The sequence below is a fragment of the Strix aluco genome, chromosome 16 (genome assembly GCF_031877795.1).
Source record: "Strix aluco isolate bStrAlu1 chromosome 16, bStrAlu1.hap1, whole genome shotgun sequence".
Classification (NCBI taxonomy): Eukaryota; Metazoa; Chordata; class Aves; order Strigiformes; family Strigidae; genus Strix; species Strix aluco.
In genome coordinates this window covers 16,674,650-16,696,920 of record NC_133946.1, presented here as the reverse complement: position 1 = coordinate 16,696,920, position 22,271 = coordinate 16,674,650, and the positions used below count along the sequence as shown (strand labels likewise).

At 44.7% G+C, this 22,271-nt stretch overlaps 1 protein-coding gene across 3 annotated transcripts in view; it reads right to left on the bottom strand.

The window, feature by feature from the left end:
• OSBPL5 (oxysterol binding protein like 5) overlaps window positions 1-21,194 on the bottom strand; it is a 142,108-nt gene extending 120,914 nt beyond the window's left edge. Inside the window, exon 1 of one of the 3 annotated variants that reach the window (XM_074842300.1) lies at window positions 20,768-21,194. The gene's annotated coding sequence lies outside the window, so the exon portion shown is untranslated. Of the gene's footprint in view, window positions 1-20,099; window positions 20,292-20,691; window positions 20,713-20,767 lie in introns of those variants that run through there. The other 2 variants (XM_074842302.1, XM_074842301.1) reach the window with 2 other exon arrangements.
• Between the last annotated feature and the right edge of the window lie 1,077 nt (window positions 21,195-22,271).

Genomic DNA, 22,271 nt, shown 5'->3' with positions numbered 1-22,271 from the left:
CATCTGAAGGTAATCCAGTTTGCATACTCCAGGACTGCTCCACAACATGAAATAGAGCACAGGAAGTGGAGGTTACTCCACAAGTCTGCAAAGCACAATCCTTATCTGAACAAAAATGCTACTGGAAACACCCTGAATTCCTCCCTACTGCACCATGCCATGCACAGCCCAGCCCTCAACCTCAAAACCAGAGATGACCTTAAGTATGTACTACACTTCAGTACATGCTATAATTCTGGGGGTACAAGCCTGTGTGTAAAAATAGAGACTGGGTTTTTATTTCCTTTCTGAGACTTCTAACTCATACATGGACCACACCTCATCTAATCAAGACTCAGAAAATCACCACAGCTGAGATCTTGAGGGGGATCACAGCTCCCTCTTGCTAACATCGCATACCGTGTTTTTGCACAAGATCCATACATGCCTGATTCATGCAGGTAAGTTGGAGGAAGAGAGCCCACTCTCACAATCCAGTCATTGAAAATGCAAATATGACAGCCCAGGACACAACTCAAACCACTAAAAAGAGAAATTTACGTTTTGGGCTTCAGACGTAACTGCTCAGTAGTGGCTCTCTTAGACCCTACGTACGCAGCAATGCAGTGGGCAGAGAGGGGAGAGCACCACAACTCTACTGGGAGTCCCAAGAGGTGCCTCCTGGTTGCCTGCCTCGACCACAACTCAACTGCACCTGAGTCTCTTTGGTCAGTGAGGAAGGAGCCTTTCCTCCTAGCTGAGCTTCTCAGTGTGAACTGCCCAGACGCTTTTCCAATTATACTGTATGACACAAAGAAAAAAATAAAAAATTCCACGTCTCACGCATGGAAAAAGAAGACAAAAGCCTATTTTGGGTGACAAAGCCCTGACATTTCAAAGTGATGGATCTGTGGTCTTTGTAAGGAGTCAGCCTTGCAATTTGCAGCCCACATTACAGTGCTCCAAAGCTATTCATGCTGGTTTGCCAATGCCGGTATTGTGTTTGCATGCTTGGCACTTCTGGACTATTCCAGGATTTCCCCCAGTGCTGACTGGACACATTCTTCACCATGCTAAGAAGGGGGTGACCCATCGCCTCAGGCTGGGGGGAAATGTGGATAATTGCTTTTGAGAAGCACAACCACCATATTTCTGGCTCATGGGGGAACAGCTCGACCCTGCTCTCCCACCCAGCAGACCACAACAGCTATGTTAGACCAACGCAGCCGCGCACTGCCTGGTATTTATAAGGAATTTGACATTTATGTTCTGATTTAGTAAAGCATAGAGCTCAATCTGTTCAAGAACCTACTTTATCTGATTTGCACTGCCCTACTGCCCAGTTGGCTTTGGTGCATGCCACCCGGCATGGGTGCTTGTCGTGGTCTGAGTGCCTGTGTTCAGCAGCAGCAAAGGGAGCCCCAAGCCTCATCCCCAAAACTGCCCAGGCTCATCCCCTCTCAGGGATGCTCTCAGAGCAATGGCAGCTTTTCTGTTCACAGACAGTTAAAAAAAACCCCAAACCTCAAAACCTTACCAACAATCCTACCTTCTAAAATATAATTTTAATCAACTTTGTCGCCCTTAGATTCATTCTGCGTTTATGCAATTACAGGGTGTGGCTGTACTCGCAGCTCTCCAGCACTGGCAGATCCCGGTGCAAGTGAGAGGCTCTGGAAAAGCCTGGTTTCAATTATATGTGAGAGTGGGCTATTTCCACTTGAAAAATCCTACTGTTTGACAACAGTATTTACCCTTGACCAAATACAGCCCCTCAGGTTTTCCACTGCATTTGGTACATACTAATTAAGCTTACAGTGCCTCAGTGACAGAAGGGGGTATCATCCCAAATGTGCAAGGAAAAAAAAAGTCAGAGACAAATAGAAATTACTTACAGATAGGTTGGAAAAGAGTCAAGTGGTAGTGACTTTCCCTGGATGGATCAGCAATAAGGAAAAAAGCTGCTGGACGCCATTTCCCACAACAAATTAACTTGGAAGGACTAATTTATCAGGCTGCGCTGGAGAGCACCAGGAAGGGCGGAGGAGAGAAGAGGCCGGCAGCCAGAGCACCCACGCTGCAAAGGGCGGGCGACCCTGGGGCTGGTGGAGGCACCCGCCGGCTGGGCTGCCTGGAACACAGCAATCCTGTTTTGCAAATGAATTCAGGGCCTCAATGTTTGCTTTCACACTGCACTAGCAGTACTGATGGTGCTGAGCTCCAGAGACGCTTCATATTTAAAGGACCAATCTATTCAACTCGTTCTTTGCAATGAACAAGCTCTTAATGCTCAGAGGTAACTATCTTTAAGGCCAACAATTCCCTTCTATACACACACTTTCCAGGAGAGGCAAGTGTAAACTATATGATGGCATTTTATACACTGAGGTCTCATTCCTTCAAGCACACCAATGTAAGTGGATAATGAAATCAATGAGATCCCACATCCAGGACCTTACATGCACAACTGTACAGGCAGGTGAACGAACACACAGCAATCTCTGTGTGAAACAGTACCATTTATACAAAATGACTATATTAGAGAAAAAAAAGCTATATACAGAAAGTACTGTGTTTATACTCTGCTATGGATATTAAAACACGCAGTACTAGTACGTACTAAAATGGGTGTGATTACATATCAGCAAGGCCAACATAATGAGATAAAGAGTCATCTCCTTGGTTAGCATCACAGACCAACATGTCCTACAAACTGCAGTTTATACTGGAATTTAAAGCATTATTTTTCAGAGACTAAAATGAAATGTCAATTTCTGGATAGCCTATATAATATATCTGCCAATAACCAAGGGGGGAACACTATGGGAGGACACGGACAGACACATATAACCCAAATATGAAGTGAACTGAAAATGATTTCACAGATATTGAACAAAATGCCTATGAGATGGTTTCTGGTTAGATAGACAAAAGGCAGAGACAGAGAGGAAAATGACCTTGTTCGGCACAATAGAGCGATTCATCTGGATGAACCAGATACCCCAAATTACCAGCTACCAGGAGAACTGTATTGCAAATGTAGCTCAACCTCCAACATATCAAGTGCTGACTTAATCCTATTTGCAAAATAGGAAAACATGGACAAAATGAAGTCAGTCACCTTTCAGAACTTGATCATTTTCCACCTGGTAAAAATGTCGCAGCATGCTGAGCAGAAGCTTCAGGTGGTATAAATCAGTACAGCTCTGTTGTCACCATGGATGGCAAAGGATAATGTATTTTTGCAGTAGTTGCTCTCCCACAAAATCAAGTGCACACATTGCTTGACCTCCACTGGCAGCCTGGGTGTGTATATATGCACATGGGCATATCCACACTAAGACAAGTTTCACAAACCCACTGTGTTACACCCCTGCATTGCCAACACTTCATATGAGGGGGTCTTAGCTCTACTCTGCCATGGTCCTTTTCTGGGCATCAAGTGGAGATTATATGAATGACAGAGCTGGAAAAGCTCTGCTTCAATTTACGCAATAAAGATGTTTTCTTCTAAGGAGCTTTGATCTGCAAGACTGTAACTTTCACTCTCAAATAGAGCTCAAATTCCTGACCTTGGCACAGCATCACAGAGGACTTGTTTTCGCTCACACGGATTAACTGTCACTGAACAATTCATCCAAGATAATTGGCACAACCACTCCTCTTCTTCAAAGCTAGCATTTCCTAACCTATTTTCCCTTCTTCCTCCAATGAGTGCATAATGTACAATAGTGAGTACATAACGTGTAACAGTGACTTTAATTACCACCACATCAATTGGCAAGAGTGCTATCCTGAACAAAGTCTGCCAATTATATTAAGTGAACGAAAGCACGACACAGCGCTCTATAAAAGGCACCTGCAAGTGTGCTGCTCCAAGTACCAGAGGCAGTTATGCACACAGCTGCCTACTCTGCCTGCCTCCTGAGAAAGGGGATGCAGCAGCCCAGGAGGACCGCCTGGCACACACGGCTACCTTGCTTCCAGACAAGTAAGTGTGCTGGTACTGACCACTTCCTATGGGCAAACCTATAACCAGGCTCTTATCTGCATGTATCCACACAGGTTACGTGCCAACGGAGAGGCCTATGACCCATCCAATAGCATTATCTTGGAGTTCAGTCCAATATATTTGTTCTTCTACTGAACAAATGGCTTCCTCTGGCACTAAAGCTACTATTCATGAACTTGAAAGGTTTGGGGAGTGTAAAAGAGGATACTAAAGAGATGTTGGCTCTATTTTGTGTTTTAACTAGCGCTGCTATGATTTGGTGCTTTGTAATCAATTTCACAGTAATTTTTTCCTTTTAAACCTCAGGGGATTGCTTTGTAAAAATGTTTGTTTGTTTGTTAGTAAAACCTGAAAAAGTCCCCCACCTTTCTGGTTGGAGAGAAAAGCTTGGAAGTATGTGTGGAACATAAGCTAGAGTTTTAAAAATTTAACAGCAAAGAGGGCTCCTTAACCCCTTTCCTTCCCCTCCCCCCCTTAAAGTTTTTATTTTTAAACTGAGCTTCACAATTTCTAAAAAATTTGGGATCTCTGAGACTGACAATATTTTCCTGGATAGTTAATATTATCCCTAACAAATGAATGAGCAAAGCAGTTTTGAGAAGCACTGTCCCAAGCTATTTTGACTATACCTGCACATTAGAGATTTAATTTTGAACATCTAGTCATATACAATCTGTCTCTTCAGCCTTGAATTGGTCTCTGTCTCACTTAAATTTGGAAAAAAATCTGAAAGAATGACTAAAGGCTCTGAAAGAGGTTAGTTTTGCCCACTCTTCCACCAGCAATTTTCAAAGGGCTGCAGTTCAGTGCCCCACCTAACTGCGCAAACCAGGCTTTCCCCTCTTCCTCCATCTGCACACTCCCATCTCTTGACTGACATCCAGCAATCCTGTGCCCTCCAGGGATGTCCCTTGGTTTATGTGACAGAAAGGAGGTGGGCCAGCTTTCCCTCGGATCAGCTCAAGTGGTCATTGGATGTTATACATAGGACGCAGTGGGCTTGCACAACTGGGTGTGCAGAGGAGCCCGATTACCCTGGCTTAGGGGGAACATCAAATCACCTCCAGGAGAGTAAGGAACCCTGTGCCCACACCCTTTCAAGGGATTTACACAGCTCAGGAAGCCTCCCTTGGTAAATCCTAGCCCAGATCAATTAAAAAGAAAGCAGATGACAAAAATAAGTTAAATGCTGCTATTGTAAAGCACCTTCTTAATTTCCAGCACACCTCTGAAGCAAGTAGCTGCAATTAAAACACCAGCCTTTGTAATTACAGCACAGGAGCCTGTCTCCGCCCTCACAGCTAGCTGTAACTGCTCTCACTTCTGGAGAGCTCTTCAGCAGCCACGCTCATCAACATCAATGCTCCAGCTCTCCATCCAGCTTATTACTGTCCTCCAACACTGGCTCTCTGGGACCTGTTTGAGCAGCATCTTGCCCTGATCAAGGATAACGACTCTGGGACACTATTGCAATACCAAATCTCAACAGTAGCATAACATGCCAAGCATCTTGTTTCAGATGAACTGAAGCAGCTCTAAGAGGAAGGGAAAGAGCTAAGGGAAATGTTAGTCATCACACAATGAAATCTTCCCTGACTTCATCCCCAAGACAAAATGATAACATGGCCTGATCAGGGCTCACAATCATTTAAGTGCCAACCTGATTTATCTGTAGTGATTTCTATACCAGCTGTTCAAGTCTCTGCTGGGCAACTAGATTGGGAGTTTTATACAGTGAATGGGCCATTTCAACCACAGTATATTACTAGCTTCTCACAAATATTCCTCTCTGTTTGGGGGAGGAACGCTCATCCATCAAACACCTTGGTGCCTTCTCTGCTTGCCACGTGCTGCAATTATTTGCTTTGGCACAGCAGATCTCTGGACGGCGAGCAGGCACGCTGTTATTTTCCCCAGTGACAGCATTGAAAAAGGAAAGCATATAAGTTGTAGCAGTCTTTGGGCTGTCTTCATTTATCCTGCAAGGAACAGGATTTTTTTTGTGTGTCTAGTACTATCTCTTTCTGAAAAAATATGTATCACTGCTCTCAGCTTTCCTTGCCCCAAGAAGGGACAGGGTCTCCCAAGTGTGCAAATAAAACTTTGTGGAAGAAAACCTTTTCTGCACAAGGTACCTGAGCTCTGCATGCCCTGGGGGAGAGAGGAGAAGGTTCTCTGTCCTAATTTTACACACATTTTGCGTCATTTTACACTTTTAGAGCAGCTACTGTCTTGCACATGGGAAAATTCATAAACACCTAGTAAGGGGCATGTTCTGCTTGCACCTACAGACATGACAGGTCTGTTGCATCACATCATCCATGAAACGTGAACAGCTTGGAGAAAATAAGACCACAATCAAAGCCCAAATGTGTACGAAGATAACACCTTTACATATTTAAGCCATGAGTACAACCCATGGGCTTGATTTACTTCTTGTTCCCATGGTTTGTTTTGTGTCCCACTCCCCCTGATGATTTCAGTGGGATTTAGATCAGGGTCTAAATGGATATTATAAAATCAAAAAATCCATTTCAAGCTAAGGAGAGATGGAAACAATTTATCACTTTCTTTGAAAGTATTTAGACGAGCTCTCCTGGGAAGTACAGCACCAGCCAAATGAAAGCAACATATCTGTCTACCTGAGCAGGGTGTCTGAAACAGCAGGAAGATAGCCGTGGAAATAAAGCAAAGTCTAATTAAACCTAGATTTAACTGGGGCTGCATTTTTTAATCTGGATTTTATTACTACTACCAAGTAGAGCTGCTGAAGCATTCCTTATGTTTCCTTAACATCATTTTATCCAGCAGTCCCTGGAATGTATTCAGTGTCAATTGATATCTTTTCCCTGGGATAGACATCTACGCTGGCAGCTTCTAGCACTGACACAACACATCAATTCTCATAAGAGAAAAATCACCATTAGCTAAAATTATCTGAATGAAAACAAAAAAGTGTTTAAAAAGCCATGGTATTACCCTGCCTTCCTTTTCCTTGGCTCTGTCTTTCTTTTTGTGACCACTGAGATAACCTCCAATATTTGCATAACTGCCTGATTTCTTACTAGTTTTTAAATGGAAGTGAGAGACATTTCCTTGAATTACATTTATAAAAAACACACAACCTGGTAAGTGGTTTTTTTGTTAACAATCCATCCAAAGTCTATGAATAACTAATGAAAATATCAAGAAGAGGCCCAGTAAATCAGCTGTGAATGCAAACAGCAGCAGGCCATGACGTACTTTTTTCCCCCACCTTCCAGAAGCTGCTCATTAAGTCAAATTTTAAGCTGGGGTGGAGACAAGCCACAGAAATTCCCAGGATGAGATAACACTGGTATCTGATTAGCGAGAAACATAACATCAATCGGACAGACTTGTAAGAAAGATATCACTGTGGTGTGTACACAAGCATTACACAACACGTTTGCCCCAGAGCATCCTGCCTACCTGCCTCCTTCCTGTTCAGCTCAGACCTTCCTGAAATTAGGACCATTTCTCCAGACTCGTTAAAAGTTTCCACCTTTATCTCTCAGCCTGCCTAAAGATAGTGCTGGCTAAACAAAGAATTTAGGAGAGGAAATGACTATTTTGTGAGAGACATACTCCAGAGAGCAGGAGGACCAGCACACAACCCCGAACAGAGCAACACCGGATGCTTTCACAAGGGAAACCTTCTGCATCCTTTCTTACAGTAGAAATTATCTTAGAGAGGAAAGAATGACCTCTAGATGTAAGTCATCCTAAGAAAAAGATACTTTACCTTTAAAGGTACTTCATGGGCTAAATGTAAACCCCTAGGGGTTTTCTAATATGTCTGTTTAGGTATCCTGAACACATTTGCTGGGTGAAGAAGAGCAACATGTTTGTTTGGTGAAAAGCAAGCCCAGAAACACACTGTTATTCTGCACAAGCACGATAAGCTTTTAAAACATTTAAATTATAAAAGGCTAGAAAAGCAGGCATGAATGTAACTCCCCATATCCCTTGGGATGGCAAGAAGCTGGGAATGCTCCTTCAGCCCTCACACAGCCAGCAGCTTGCTCAACCTCCAGCACATTTCAGCATTTTATAATGCAGCAGCCATTACCAGGACCAATACGTGCAGAGTCCCAGTGCATACAATGCTCTGTAAAAAAGTAAAACCCACTGAGTTGCCCAAGAGTGCTCTGGCTGGAGCAATTCAAATAGCACTTTTTGAAACAAATCCATTTCAAGTGGATGTGGCTTGTTTCCAACACCAATTAATAGCAATATTGAATTCTTGGGCAGCTAAATATGCAGTTTCTGCCCACTGGACTTTCATGTAATGACACTGTAAAATGCTAAAAAAACCCTGACTCACTTAGCCAGAGACTACACATGCTGTTTCCCCCAATACAGACCTTTCAACACTCCTTTTTTTTGAAAGTATTTACATTCAAATTCATTTTGAGGGTGGTTTGGCAGTAAGAACGGCAGCACACAATTCCTCTGTCCACCATAGCCATATAATTGTTATAATTCAGCTTTCTAGGCATGCATTGTTAGCTATCTACAGAGATGCTTTAAGGACGGGTAGCAGCAAATGCCCCATTACAAGAGAAACAAGCCAGCACTCCCCTGAAAGACACTTTTGTTCATTTCCTTTAACAAAAATACACCAGCTGTGCTGCCTCTTTGTGCAAAATAATAAACTACCCTAATTCACAGCACTAATACTCATCAAGCTGCCACAAGTGCCTCCTGCCCCCACAAACAGTAACCCTGCGAGGAGCCAGCACCTTTCCCTTTGAGCTCCCACACGCCCATCCAAGCTCCCAATCGTGGCCGGTGTTAGAGCATCTCTAACTCGACAGCCGGAGCTCATCCGGTGCCCAACCACTACTGCTATACTTAAGCCACAGACTTGCCTCCAACAGTATGACTTCTGTATCAGTAAGGGCCATTTGGGGTTACAAGAAAAACAGCAATGCAGTCTCAAACTGAGGCATCTCAGAGACAAAAATCAATAGGGAAGTTCGGAGGCAAAGAAAAGAAAGGATGCAATGTTGTATTTCACTGAATTACTGTACTTTGTACATAACAGAGGATTCTTAATAACACGGAAAACCATTGCTAAAAATTAGGAATATATAAGATCTTTTGAACCTGGGAGCAGAGAAATTATTCTAGCAGCCTTTTAAACCAACTTAATGTCTCATTTTCCAAATATCAACTTCTTTTCACTACTCTTTCACACACTTTTTTCTTGCATCTTCCCTATACCCTGCTTCAGGAAAGGACAAATCACTGGAACAAGGGCCAGTGGCATACAAAGGATGACTGGGAAAGCTGCTCTGACTTTTATTTTTATATGCTTGTACCAGCTGGTAATTCATCTTTTACAAAGCTGTGGATGGCTGAAATTTCCTTGCAAGGAAACCATGCTCTGTTTAATAATAAGAACAATCAAATGCCATGATTTGTAGGAAGTAACTTTTTTCCTTGACCTTTTTATTACTGGCAAAATGTCAGCAGATTATTAAAGTGCAGAGAGCACAATCTATGATAAATAACCTTATGTTGCCACATACCAGACCAAAACGCCCCCTCCTCTCTGTCCAGATATGTACCTTAGTTTTCCAAAACAGCTCTGATTTATAAGGAATGATAGATAACCAACAGAGTCTGAATGCCAAGTGCAATACCGTGGGTGAACAGGGCTTGCTCAGTTCCCGCAAGCACAAACAAGGGTGGGAAGGAACAAAAAAAAGCAAGGGCCAGAATGCAGCCTTACTTCTGTATGTGGCAGCTGCAAGATCATTGCTGGCATAATACATGCAATCTTTACCTGAAATACAGCACCAAGTAAAATTGGAAAGGACCCAGCAAAAAACCACAAGGCTGTCTCCAGGTCTTAAATCAACTGCAATGAGAGTTTTAAGGTGTTCAACCTATTTAACTAATCAAAGACACTTAAAGCATCACCTGATCACAGGCTGCAATTACTTAGAGGGAAAAGATGTCAGAAAGCTGGAAAAATGAAGCTAGAAAAAAGCTAGATTAGAGACAAAGTACACATCTTTTACTGTAAAGATAATTACCCTTTGCACACATTCTGAAGAGCACGAAAGAATCACCAACAAAAATTAAAATGCACTGGATGCCTAAAGATACATGCTGTAATGCAACCAGAAATTACCAGACATGAGGTAAGAATGTCAGGCTAAAATCCTGTGGCTTGCAGATGCAAAGTCAAATGAGATCAGTAAGACTGATACGTCTGGCTTTAAAATCCAAGATGCAAAGAAAAGCTGAACTGTCCAAAAAGCAAACTCCAGCCTTCCTACCTGAGCCCAGATTAAGACTACGAGGTTAAGACTAAAGGAGTCTTTCTCCAGGCTGCCCGAGCACTGCACCTCACTGCACTGTAACCAAGCAGCAGAGCAGTCTGTGATGGGCAGCTTGTGTTGCTTGTTAAACATTTCTAGTTTTCTGCATTTATTGTCCACTTACTTCTTCTAACGTCCATTTTCAAATCAGCCTGAAGAAAAAATTGTTTTACTGACTACAGTAAAATAAACCTTTTTATTATTTCATATGCTGTTTCATTTTCTGGTACTCCAAACGAAATGGTACAGATATTTACAACACCGGGAGTCTCATCTGTAGCTCATCTAAGATAGACTCACTGAGCCAATGGCTTAGAGCGCAGTAGGGTTGCCCATTAAAAATACTACAGTATAATTCAAGGCTTCCTACGGGCACCGTCTAAGTGTGCAGCTCAGCTCATTTTCAAACCATTATTAAGAGCTACACTATTTAACTCACCATTTAACTTTTATGTTAAATGAAAGCAAAGAGCATGACAAAAAAGTGGCAGTGAGAGGGAAAAAAAAAAAAAAAAAAAAAAGGATGGGCCTGAAGATTTCCCACTAGCTTTATCCAGAGAGTAAATAGGCATACTCTGTCTGGGACAGGACAGGCAGACAAGGCCAAATAACCCAGAGAAGAGATCAGACCCTCTCCATACCCTCTTAACAGAGCCTTGTAGGCCAGCAGCACAGGAAAATAAATAAAAACCCAACCCCAAAACTTACTTTCTGTTCATTATTTTTTCAGTGCAGACAGAGGCACAGGGGTACAAGCAATCTCCCCATAGCTACATGAGGTCTATGATGGAAGCAGGAACTAGCACTGATCTCCTGAATCCAAAGCCAAATGCCTTAACCACAAAATTATCCTACTTTCATTGCCTCAACCTGTCTGAATCCAGAAGTACCAAATTACTGGAGGAGGGAAGGAGAGGAAGAAAAAAGAGTATTTATCAGGAATATTTCTGTCCCACCTAGAAGCAGACACTATTTATATTGGTGTAAGTGTCCCATATTGCAGTCCAAGGAATTTGGAACAAGGGTATGAACTTTTAGTACTCAAAATCCTCAGCTTTCTGAAGTTCAAGTGAGGTTGACACAGACCCTCTATTAGATCAAGCAAAAAGCCCTATATTGCTTAAGGCTTTTTAGACAAGGGACTGGAATGCTCAAGAGATTAAATAATTCATGCACTGCCTCTTCCCAAGGGTTCATATCCAGCCCAGATCACAAGTGTCAAATACAGTCACGCACACTCTTAATTAAACTTTGAGAGATAAGAAAATGGCCTGAGTGCAATTCCCAGAAGACAAATGCTCGTATGGGACAAGTCCCCGTGGATCAGCTTGGCAGCAGTCCTAGCAGGACAGCAAGAGAAGCCAGTGGAGTGAATACTGCAGAGAAGTGGTGTCTTGGACCCCAGGGTTCAGAGGTGAATAAAGGAAGGAACATGCTTTGGTTTCCCCTTGACAGCTTCAATTTCTGAAGACCCGGTGAAATCCTGTCCCAAATAAAACACTTTTATTCACATTGAACGGCAGGGTATGCTTATAGCAGCTCCACGTTAAAAGCATAAAGATGTCATTCTCATTTGCACCAAACACACCAAAACAAAGAGCTGGTGAGTTTTTACATAGTATACACAACTCTGCACACCTTGTGATTTGCTCAGGCACTCAAACAAGGGAGCCAGAGGGAAGCGACCATCCGCACACGCTGCCCACAGAGGCAGATGCTGCCCGATAGCACGACGAGCTCCTGTGCACCCACTCAACCAGCCCGGCCAGCCTGGGCACCTGAGCTGTTGCAACTTGCTACAAGCAGAAAACAGCAGCAAACTACACCTTGCTCTGCAGCACGGGTGAAGCACGGAGGGAGCAGAGCCTCCAGGGAGCCATGCTAGAATCCAGTGTCTTCAGAGCGGGTTCCTGCAATAGCATTTTCTGTGCAGTGCCCCTGCTTATATAGCTCCAGGCTTGGCTTAAAGGTTCAATCTGCTGCTTCACTCTATTTCCACAGCCATTTGCACCTGAAGTGCCTGCTGTTTCTTTTCAAAAACTGCTCATTGCTGAGGTAAAAAGGGCAGAAAGCTCTTCTAGTAAAACCTGGGAGTCAGCAATCGAGAGAGGAAAATAAATTATTAAGGACCACAATCTTCTTTCTATCTGGCACAAAACTTAAATCTCTTCTTTCCTCCCCCTTCGTGGCTATGGTAATAATGCACAACTATTCATTATCCTCATCTTAACTAGAAAAGCCTCTTTCAATTTAGCACTTAATATAATTATGGTAAATTAAATAGTGTCTAGAAAAAAGTCTTACTTTTTCAGAGCTATTATCTTACCTCTATGAAACTCTATCAGTTAAAAGTGAATCTAGCTATTAAACAATAAGGGTTTGTATCTATTCAGTGAGCAGAAAAGTGAGATGTTCAGCTGAAAATTGTTCAAATTCTATTTCCAAACTCAATACCACATCTCCAAGGGAAAACAGGAGAATCTCATTAATGATAGCACAATGTATGTCCCTTTTGCATAGCTGAGACAGTACTTGAGCACCAATTCTCTGTTCACTTTCATTCGCCTCAACGAAGTTTCCTTCTTGTATAGGAGAAAAAAATTTGCATTTTACAAAATAACAAGGCAAATGATTGCTTTTGTGTGCTTTCAGCAAAAGTTCTCTCCAGCTAGCGATGTATTGTTAATGTGATTTCTCCAAGACACACAGGATAAAAAGCACTTGGCTGCTGTGAAGTCAACGGGAAAACACACAGTGTTCAAGACCGTCGGGATGTCAAACACAACACAGGAGATCAAACTACAGAGGCCAGGAGGAAATCAGGTAAGAAGCCATGCACATTTACATGCCATCTAATGAATATATGGAGATAAGTGGTAAAAGCTTGGAAGATCCAGTTCTGCAAACACTGACTAACACACTCTAAACTGTCCCTATCACATTGCAGTCAAAGTGATTTCGTTTGTGAGGACAAAGTGCAGACATGGATGTCATGCCTATTCACATCTGTACCATGGAAGGATGTGAAAATCCCCCACACAGATCTTTCCTAGAAGCTTAGTCTGTTTAAAGCAATTAATTTCTACACTGCTACTCAGAGGGGGGAAAAAAGAAAAAAAAAAAATGAAAAAAAAAGAAAAAGCATCTACAAGAGGTATCCAAGAGAGGCTCTTGGTAAATGGTCATCCTGTGTTCTCATGAATCAAACAGTGGCTTGGTAATATTCAAACTGCAGCATTATTTTTAACACACTGTAAGCATACCAGCTATGAGGAATAAAATATTAAGCAGGACATATCTTCATTATATTGTGTTCAACAATTGGGAGAACATTAGCAATAATTAGCAGCCGGCACTAGAACTGCTCTCTGCTAACTGTGCATCTTGTGAATAACAGCAAGGCTTATATTAACACAATGATGTCAGTTGACGACAGCTTTATAGCAGAGAACAGCATATTGTGCATTTCTGGGAAAAGGACTCTTTAGCACTGTGGGGATTATTGTGGTTAAATTGCTTCTGAGTCACAGTTGGTTGTTGCTCAATGTTTCTCACTTGGTCCCTACCTGTCTTTTATTCTCTTCTCCAAACAGGTGCATTCTCATGTGGAAATAAAACTGGCACTGTTGCATCCACTCACTTAGCTAATTTAGAAGAGTTATTCAGTATTTTGCTTACACAATAGGATTATTTTTATTTATATTACAGAACAGCCCAGCAGAAGCCAAGGCCACATTGCATTAGACATTGTGTGAATTCATGATAAAAGACAGACCTTGACACCAAAGACCATGTAATCCAAGCAGACATAAGAGAAGATGAAAAAGGCATGGGAAGCTGCTGTTAACACACACTGGCCACGTGGCTTCTTGGGGCTCTCAGGAACAGGAGACCCTACACCACACTTCTCAGATACACTCACAGCTAGGGGATCCTCCCAGCTTCTCAACACACCTCACCCTCCTGGAAAAGACAGCTTTCAGCACCTACGCTGAGGGTTTCCACAAGCCAGAACTTGAATACCAGCTTGGAAAAAATTAGGTTAGATGCCTGACAGTCTGGGCTTGGTTTACACAGCCTCCAGCCCTGTCCACAACTAGAGCTCCCCAAGTCTACTGCAGTGCATAGATGTATGAATATGAGTGCAGGTATGCCAACATGCCTCCTGTGACCTGGAGTCCAGGTAGTAACAGCAGTTTGATTACAGGCAACAAAGCCTGGGTGGATCATCAGACAAAAAAAATACGGGGCCTGGTTTGCATCCACTGAACCTGAATTAAAACAAACAAACAAAAAAAGCCCATTTATATCCATTCTTATCAAATTACATCTCTTCAATGAGGAATGTTACAAAGGCAGAGGATGACAAGGAGGTTGGGCCAAATTAACAGATGTTTAAATGGAAAGAAGAAAATCTATTTTAAACCAAACTCAAAAATACAAAGACTGTGTATTTCATGTCTAACACACCTGTGTCCTGCTCTAGATTGACAATAACAGAGAGCTCCATGGAATGCAGCTGAAATTACTGCCTTGTCCACTAATGCTGTAATTTGAATGGTGTGTTCAGTGTTCACAGAAAGCCTTCGTAATCCAAATAACGATTTACAACTTTATGGGAAAAAAAGTTATATTGCTCAGACTTGAACTGCCTTTGACCCACATATGAAAGAAAAGGTCATAAAATTATCTGCAAATCCAGATTTCTTTCCTTAGTAAAGTTAAGGGGAAAAAAATTATTCACTGTATCAGCAACTGTCAGGCTTGCAGAATTGCACGAGGTTCTTTTCAAAGCAACAAAGCAAGAAAAGGCAGAAAGATTAATCTCATAAAATGGAAATCTCATCTATTTGCATCCATGCCAGGAGTTTACCAGAATAAACCCCCCAGCCCAGCATTAATTCCAGTGGCAATTTCACATCCAGCTTCCAGGGATTTTACAGATGAGCCGGCAGCAGGTCCCCGAGCGAACTGTGCAATGTTTGAAAAGCGTAAAAGCCTCAGGTACCTAGTACTACTACATAAAAGTGATTCTCTCCTGATGCTGAAAGTCATACCAAAAAGAAAAAGGCAAAAATAAAGATTAAAAAAAGAAAAATTAAATTGTTCTTTTCATTCTGCCAAGATTACCCATAGTGAGTAATAGTTACCCGCACCACGCAAATGCAGCAGAGTTCCCTTCCTCTCCTCCCTGGGACGTGGCAATTGTTTGCTGTGAGGAGAGAATTCCCTGTCATTATAATCTGAGAAAAGAGCAAAACAATTGAATAGTGCAACGCTAGCGTAGGCTTTGCACTCTTAACTGGCATCAAACAACACAGGTAACAAAAAGCAAACTGTCTCCACAGCACCGAAGGCGGGAAGGAGCAAACTGCATTAGCATGGAAATTAAAGCACCTTTTAGAGCAATCTCATGTATTTACAGTGAGCAAACTGAAGCAGAGCTAGCAGGACACTGCTTTTGTGCTCGAAGTGCTGGGATGCAGAAGGACCAAGTCCACATTCAAGCTTTCCATGCAGCACAGACATTTCATCACTCAATGCCTCTCTTCTGCATCTTACAGACAAGCAGCAAGCCTGCTTTTATCTTAGCCTCTGCTGATCAATTTAGACAGCGTACCCTTTGGGACTCTACTACAGGGGCATCCCATTTTGGGCATACACACAAAATAGCTATTACATAATCCTTGGGGGTACAATTTCACATTGATGGATTCACTGACAGATTAGACAGGATGAAGCAGGCAGACTCAGTATTGGGGATTTTCCCCTGCCTCCCAATGATCGCTGCACATGTCCCAGTTTATTAAGGATGTGTGTATTTCTCTTTTGCCTTTAGTTGATTAAACTGATACTACAACCATGCAAATGGTAACTGGGTTGCCAAAACACCCAAATTCAGACAGCAGCCGTACAGTCGATTCCCAAGAAGTCAAAGCTTGGCTTGGAGTTTAACAAAACACATACAAAAACTATTATCAAGAAGGCTGCCAGCACGATAAGGTTATTGATATTGGCCCATAGCACAGACCTCAGTGACACATTTCAAAAAGGAAGCCTAGGTATATACCTAGCTGTTTATTAAACAAGGAGGAGAAATAAGCCTTTTCAATCAAGAGTTTGATTTACACATCTATAAATCCTTCAATCCAAAAGGAGCAAAAAGAAAATAACGGCACAACTTCAACTGAAGCTCTACAAACACAACACAAAACTATCTGAGACTAGAGAATAAGGGATATGCCCACATTTTGTAGCCAGGTTGCAAGAAAAAAAAAACAAACCACCACACACAAGCAGCTGGACTATTCTAACCTAAAAAAAAAAAAACCCAACCACTTTCACATCACTCTCCTTTTGTGATGGGCACACACCCTTTAAGAGTAACTCCTATTTGCTGCTGTGAGCTGCTTCCACTTTTGCAGAATATTCCCCTTTAATCCCTTGATCTGTTCATATCACACAGATGCATATACAGTACCTCGAGCCTGATGCAAGCACGACAACCCTACACCTTGAAACAGTATTCCAGTAAATCAGAAATGTGGAAATTATTGAAGTAGTCTTGGCTTTTGAATCCCTCAGTGATAAAATACTCCTGATCAGCAGGCATTATTTTGGGAAGTTTTTGCTATTTCCTGGCTCACCTGATCTCACATTCCAAGCTTGGGAGAGAGCATCCATGAATTAATTTTGCTTCCCCCACCTCCAGAGTAGCAATGGGCAAAACCATTTCAACAAGGAGTCTCAGAGCTGATACTAATTGGAGGCTGGCTTAAAATACACAGTATGCTAAAATGTGCTGTGTCCAATTAGTATCACTGCAGAAGCACAGAGATAGTAAATTTTGCAGGCAGGAAAACTGCTCCTGAAAGTAACTCATCACCATGGGGGTCAGGGCAGGGGGGGAGACATGAAGGCAGCAGGCAGGTAAAATGGGAAGATGAAATTGCAAAACCAGGGCAGCATGTAGACAGGTGTGAGCAGAACCACTTGGAATTTGGGAGAAAGTCCTCAGCAGCTCATCCTCTGATGCAATAAAGCAGCAGGCAGGAAGGTCTGGGCAGGAGGTACCCTGCTCCTTAGTCCTCCACAGAGGCTCAGCAGCTGCTTATCAAAAGGGTGTTTTTCAGGATGATTGTCTCCTTCCTCCTTCATTACACGGGCAGAAAGAGCCACAGTGGTGAGGAGGGGCTGGGACGAGGGCAGAACCGGTGATTTAGACACAGCCCTGTATAATTAAGTGCACTACAACCACACAGCTCCATAAGGAGGGCTGCGAGCTCCACACACAGCTGCACCTGGGAGGAGTTTGCTCAGTCTCAGAAGCTTGGTGCTCTGGAAAGCACAGCACAAATGCCAGCAGCGACAGCCAGGAGCCTGCATGAGGAGTAAGCAAGCCCAGCCCCACACTGAGACAGGCTGTCAGCAGGTCACTGTCATTGTTGCCCAAACACACATGTATTTGGCATTTGGATTGTCTGTTCCCATTCCCTGAGCTGCTTCTTGTGTTTCCTTTACCTTAGTAACCACAGCAGGCATGCACAAACACCTACAATGTGCTGCCAGAGACATCTCATGTTGAGGCGTGGAGGCGTGAGGAGCAGCATTTCTGGCTGAGAAAACACTGTGCTATTAACGCTCCAAAGGCAGGGAGGTCAGGAGAAGAGACATTAAATGCGGCTTTTTCCCCAAATAAAACGGGAGATCAAATAGCACAAATCTGTGCAGTTGCAGAGGGAGGTCTGTGCTCCATGGCTGAGAAGCAGCAGGCCCCTGCTGACACACTTCAGGGCACTCTCATTTTCGCCTCATAAGCCCCTGATCCAGCCCTTAAAAGACCTTCACCGCTGGAAACACTGACAATGTCAGGATTGCCTCCAGCAGATAACAGGTCCCGTGGAGGTGAAGTGAATCTAACGCAATTCAGATCAGCTTAACTAAAATTTTTATTATCTATGAACATAATATGAATTAGTCGAGTTTGAGTTTTGCTCTGAACACAGCACACTGACTTCAAACACTGCCCATTACAGATTATAAGAACGGCCTTTCCCTAGAGATATCCCAGATTCCAAACCGCAGCGCCGTATTGGACACAGAGCTGTTTTTCCCCTGCTGTAGCCAAAACAGCACCTTGCTAAATATCTAACCCAGCAATGGAAACTGAACCACCTGTACTGTACAAGCCTCCCTCCCACTCACCTGATGAATCAGTGTTGCAATAAAGCACATGGAAATTAAATTAAGCACCATGAAAAGATTACAGCAGTAAATCCGCCTTTCAGTTACATTCATGTAGCACCATGATTAAATCATTCCCTAGGTTCACATTGTCCACTTCAGACCAGAACAGGCTGTGGGCAGGACTAAGGCCTGCATTTTTTCCCTCGAATCAGAGAATTGCCATCCCTACCTCAATCAACAGTGGCACAAAGTAACCCCCGGCACTGAACCAGACCCCCTTGCTGCTTCCACACCCTTCTGGACCAGCTCAGCCGTCACCCTCCTCGCCAGGCTGAGGCGAGCATCTCAGGGTCACCTGTCACCCCGCCATGAGCTGCCCTGCAGAGAACACCCATTCCCCACTCTCAGCAAGAAAACTTACCACACGCAGAGGGGAAGCTGCCGCAGAGCGTGACTTGGGGCTTCTCTCCCTCCCTCCCTCCCTCCCTCCCCACTCCCACCTCTTTGGAAACTTGCTGCCAAGGAGGAAAGGTGGCAGCTGGGGACACATCCAATGCAGCAGCTGCTGCCTGCTGTACAGACGTTCCTGAATACTATTATCTTGTGCATCAGTGCAAAGAGAGGGAAGGAATATTTTGACAACAAAGATACTGCTGCAGCTAGATGTAGTGAGGAAGTGACTACACAGCTTAAAGAAGTTTCCTCCTCATTTATGTTAAACAATTGTTTCACACTACAGCACTTTAGATTTGCGTAGCACTCAAAAAACATGGTTTCCGATCCAGCAGGCAGTTGTATGTGCTTATGTATTTACTTCTCTGGGAATGTTGCCTCGCTTCACTTAGTGCAAGCTAAAAGCATTTCCAAACTCAGGTCTACCTGGTTTTCAGATAGCAATGCAAATGGTCTCCAGTATGGTACCTGTACGAGTGCCTACAGGAAAGGTAATTACTATCCTCACACACAGCCAATTAGTATCAGTGCAGACAGACTTCTATTTCCTCACCATCCTGGAAGAAGCACATTAAAAATGGGTTCCACTGACCAGATATGCCCACATGTCTTAAAGAAACGATGTCACCTTGACAGCCTGCAATGCCCCATGCCACACCAGTCACAGAGTGGCCACCAGCCCTGCCATGAGGCTGTGCCGGTGGGTGTGGGGGAAGCACCCCACAGCTCCCACCGCCAAACCCCAACAGGCACACACAGAAACGCCGGAACAGCCTCGCTACCCACCACCTGGGCACAAAGCATGGGCAGAGCAGCAGGGTTACCCTCCCGGAGCGGCCAGTGCTCAGCCTCTAACTGAAATCACTCTGCTCATGACTCTGGGGTACCATGTTATGCTTAAAAATAGGCAGCCTGGCTGTGCAGGGGCTAAGGAGAAGGGCTGGCTTGGGGCGAGGAGGGGAAGGGGTTTATTGGGGTAATTAGGGGGTTATGTATTTGCTTTTAGAGGGTATTTTGGGGAGGATGGCTTTTGAGGGTATGGGGGAGAAGTAGCTTTTTGGGAGACAGTCGACCCACAGGCTGGAAAGGAGAGGGGGGGGGCCGTCGCGTCTTACCTGGTCGGGGCGACCGAGCCCCCTCGCCAAGCCGCCGTCAGTACGTCGCCCCCCGCCGCCGCCGCCGCCGCATCGCCGCCGCCAGGACACGCGTGGGATGGGGCGGAGGGGACACGCGTGGGCCCCGCGGAGCCTCTCCCCCCGCGGCACGGCAAGCGCGGAGCGGCGGGCCGCGGCCGGACAGCTGCTCGGGGGAGGCGGCGGCGGCAGGAAATACCAAAAGACTGATCCAACCACGCTAGGGAGGGAGGGAAGAGAGGGGGGAATAGAGGAAAAAATAGAAGGGGGAGAGGAGAAAAAAAAAAAAAAAAAAACAGGGACGAAAAAAAGAAAGGAAACGTGCAAAATCCGGGCGGGATCGCCGCGGCGCGGAGCGGTGCTCGGCTCCCCACGCCGCGCCGGGGCCCGCGGGAGCGCCCCCGGGGCCGCCCCGGCCTCTCCCCACCGGCCCGGCTGGGGCTCGGCTCGGCTCGTTATTTCCCCGCTGGAGTTTGTTTCTTTCTTCTCGACACGGGGAGAGACTGAAGCCAAGGCAGAGTAAATAAAGCAAAAAAAACCAAGCCCCAAACCCCTAAACAAAAATCATGCTGACCCCCTCCCCCAGGGAAGCAACTAGCCATCCCTGGGGTTCACCGACACCATGGGCGAGGTAATGGAGAAAAGTCAACCTGGGGAACCGCCGCGGAAGCCTCCAGCTGCAGGAGCACCGTGTCTCAGCATCCAGCCATATGCCGCCTCCGACGCCGTGACTCAAAGGCGCCCGTGCTCTGTGCAGCCCTGACACGCAGCCGGGCGGGCTCCAGCTTCGCCTGGGCGTCCAGAGAGAAAAATCAATCCACGGCGAGTGCGGACCCTTCAGCTCCTCCAGACGAGGAGGACAGTCCAATCATCGCATCCCTGGCCGCAGCCTGCCTGCCCCTTGGGGGAGGCATGACTTTACAGGCAGCGCAGTATCTGGTAAAACATCACGAGCAGAGAGCGACCCAGCGTTCGGCTGCCGCTCCCTCTCCCCGCCACCCGGCGGGTCCCAGCCCGGATCGAGAAGAGGAAGCCAAGCGGGACTTCACGCATCCTTCATCGCCATGGGAAAAGGTAATGCCAAAAGTCCACCCAGACTCCCGAGTAGCAGAGTTAAAAGGCACCCAAACTGCCTGAAACCAAAAATCACATGAGGGGATAATGTGACCAACATGTGTGTCTGACTTTCATCACCGAGTCTGAATCACCCATGTACAGCTGAGCCCTTGGTGCCAAAAACAGTGTGGAGCTCAGAGTCATGCTTCTGAAACCAGAAGTGTTAAACCAGATGCCTGAAGTGCTCTGCTACCCCACCCTTCACAGAAAAAAGCCAGATCCTTTTTCTCTTTAATGTGTGCAGCCTCTAAACCAAGACCAAGACCCACCAGCTCTGGTGTTCCTCATGCTACCCAGGAAGTCAGCTGCCAACTCGTAAAAAGCAACAACTCATTAACGGAAAAGGTCTCCCAGATCTAAGACAAAAATCCTGAATTCATCCAAAGCTGCAAGTTCAACTTGGACCAGGACACAATTTCTCTCACTTAATGTCTCCACCCAACTCCAGCCCATCCATGGACCACAGGGCTTCACCCTGCATCACTTACACCCACGTACCCACCATTAGCCAGCAGAGGCAGCTGCTTTTCTCTCAGTGAGCTCAGTAGGACAGAGCAACGCACACTATACCTAGCTAGGAGTACAGTGTAGCACTGGAGAGAAAATTCACCATCTGTTTTTGCTCTTTCCTAGAAGTTCTAGTACAAAGCAGAACTATAAACAGATCATAAACTAGACTATGAACAGATCACACAGCCGAAGCTGTCACCATAGCCCTTCTCTACCCATTAAATAAGCCCCTGAATCACTTGCATAGGCAAGTAATTACTAAATTCACCTGTATTTGTAGTAATTTCTGCCATTATCTTCAAGGTGTGGAGAGCTGTCATGATTTCAGCTGCCTTCAAGTTGGTTGGGATTTTTACTTAATCCTTACCAAAATTTTACCCCGAGGACAAGCCTGTACTGTGCAGTGGGGCAGGGCACTGTGCAGAGATGCCAGAACGAGCGTGAGCCAAGGCCTCTCGCTACCCTGGCTCAGGGCCCTGCCAGGCAGAGCCGCCGTGTTGGAGGCAGAAGCAGCTGACCCCAGCCCAT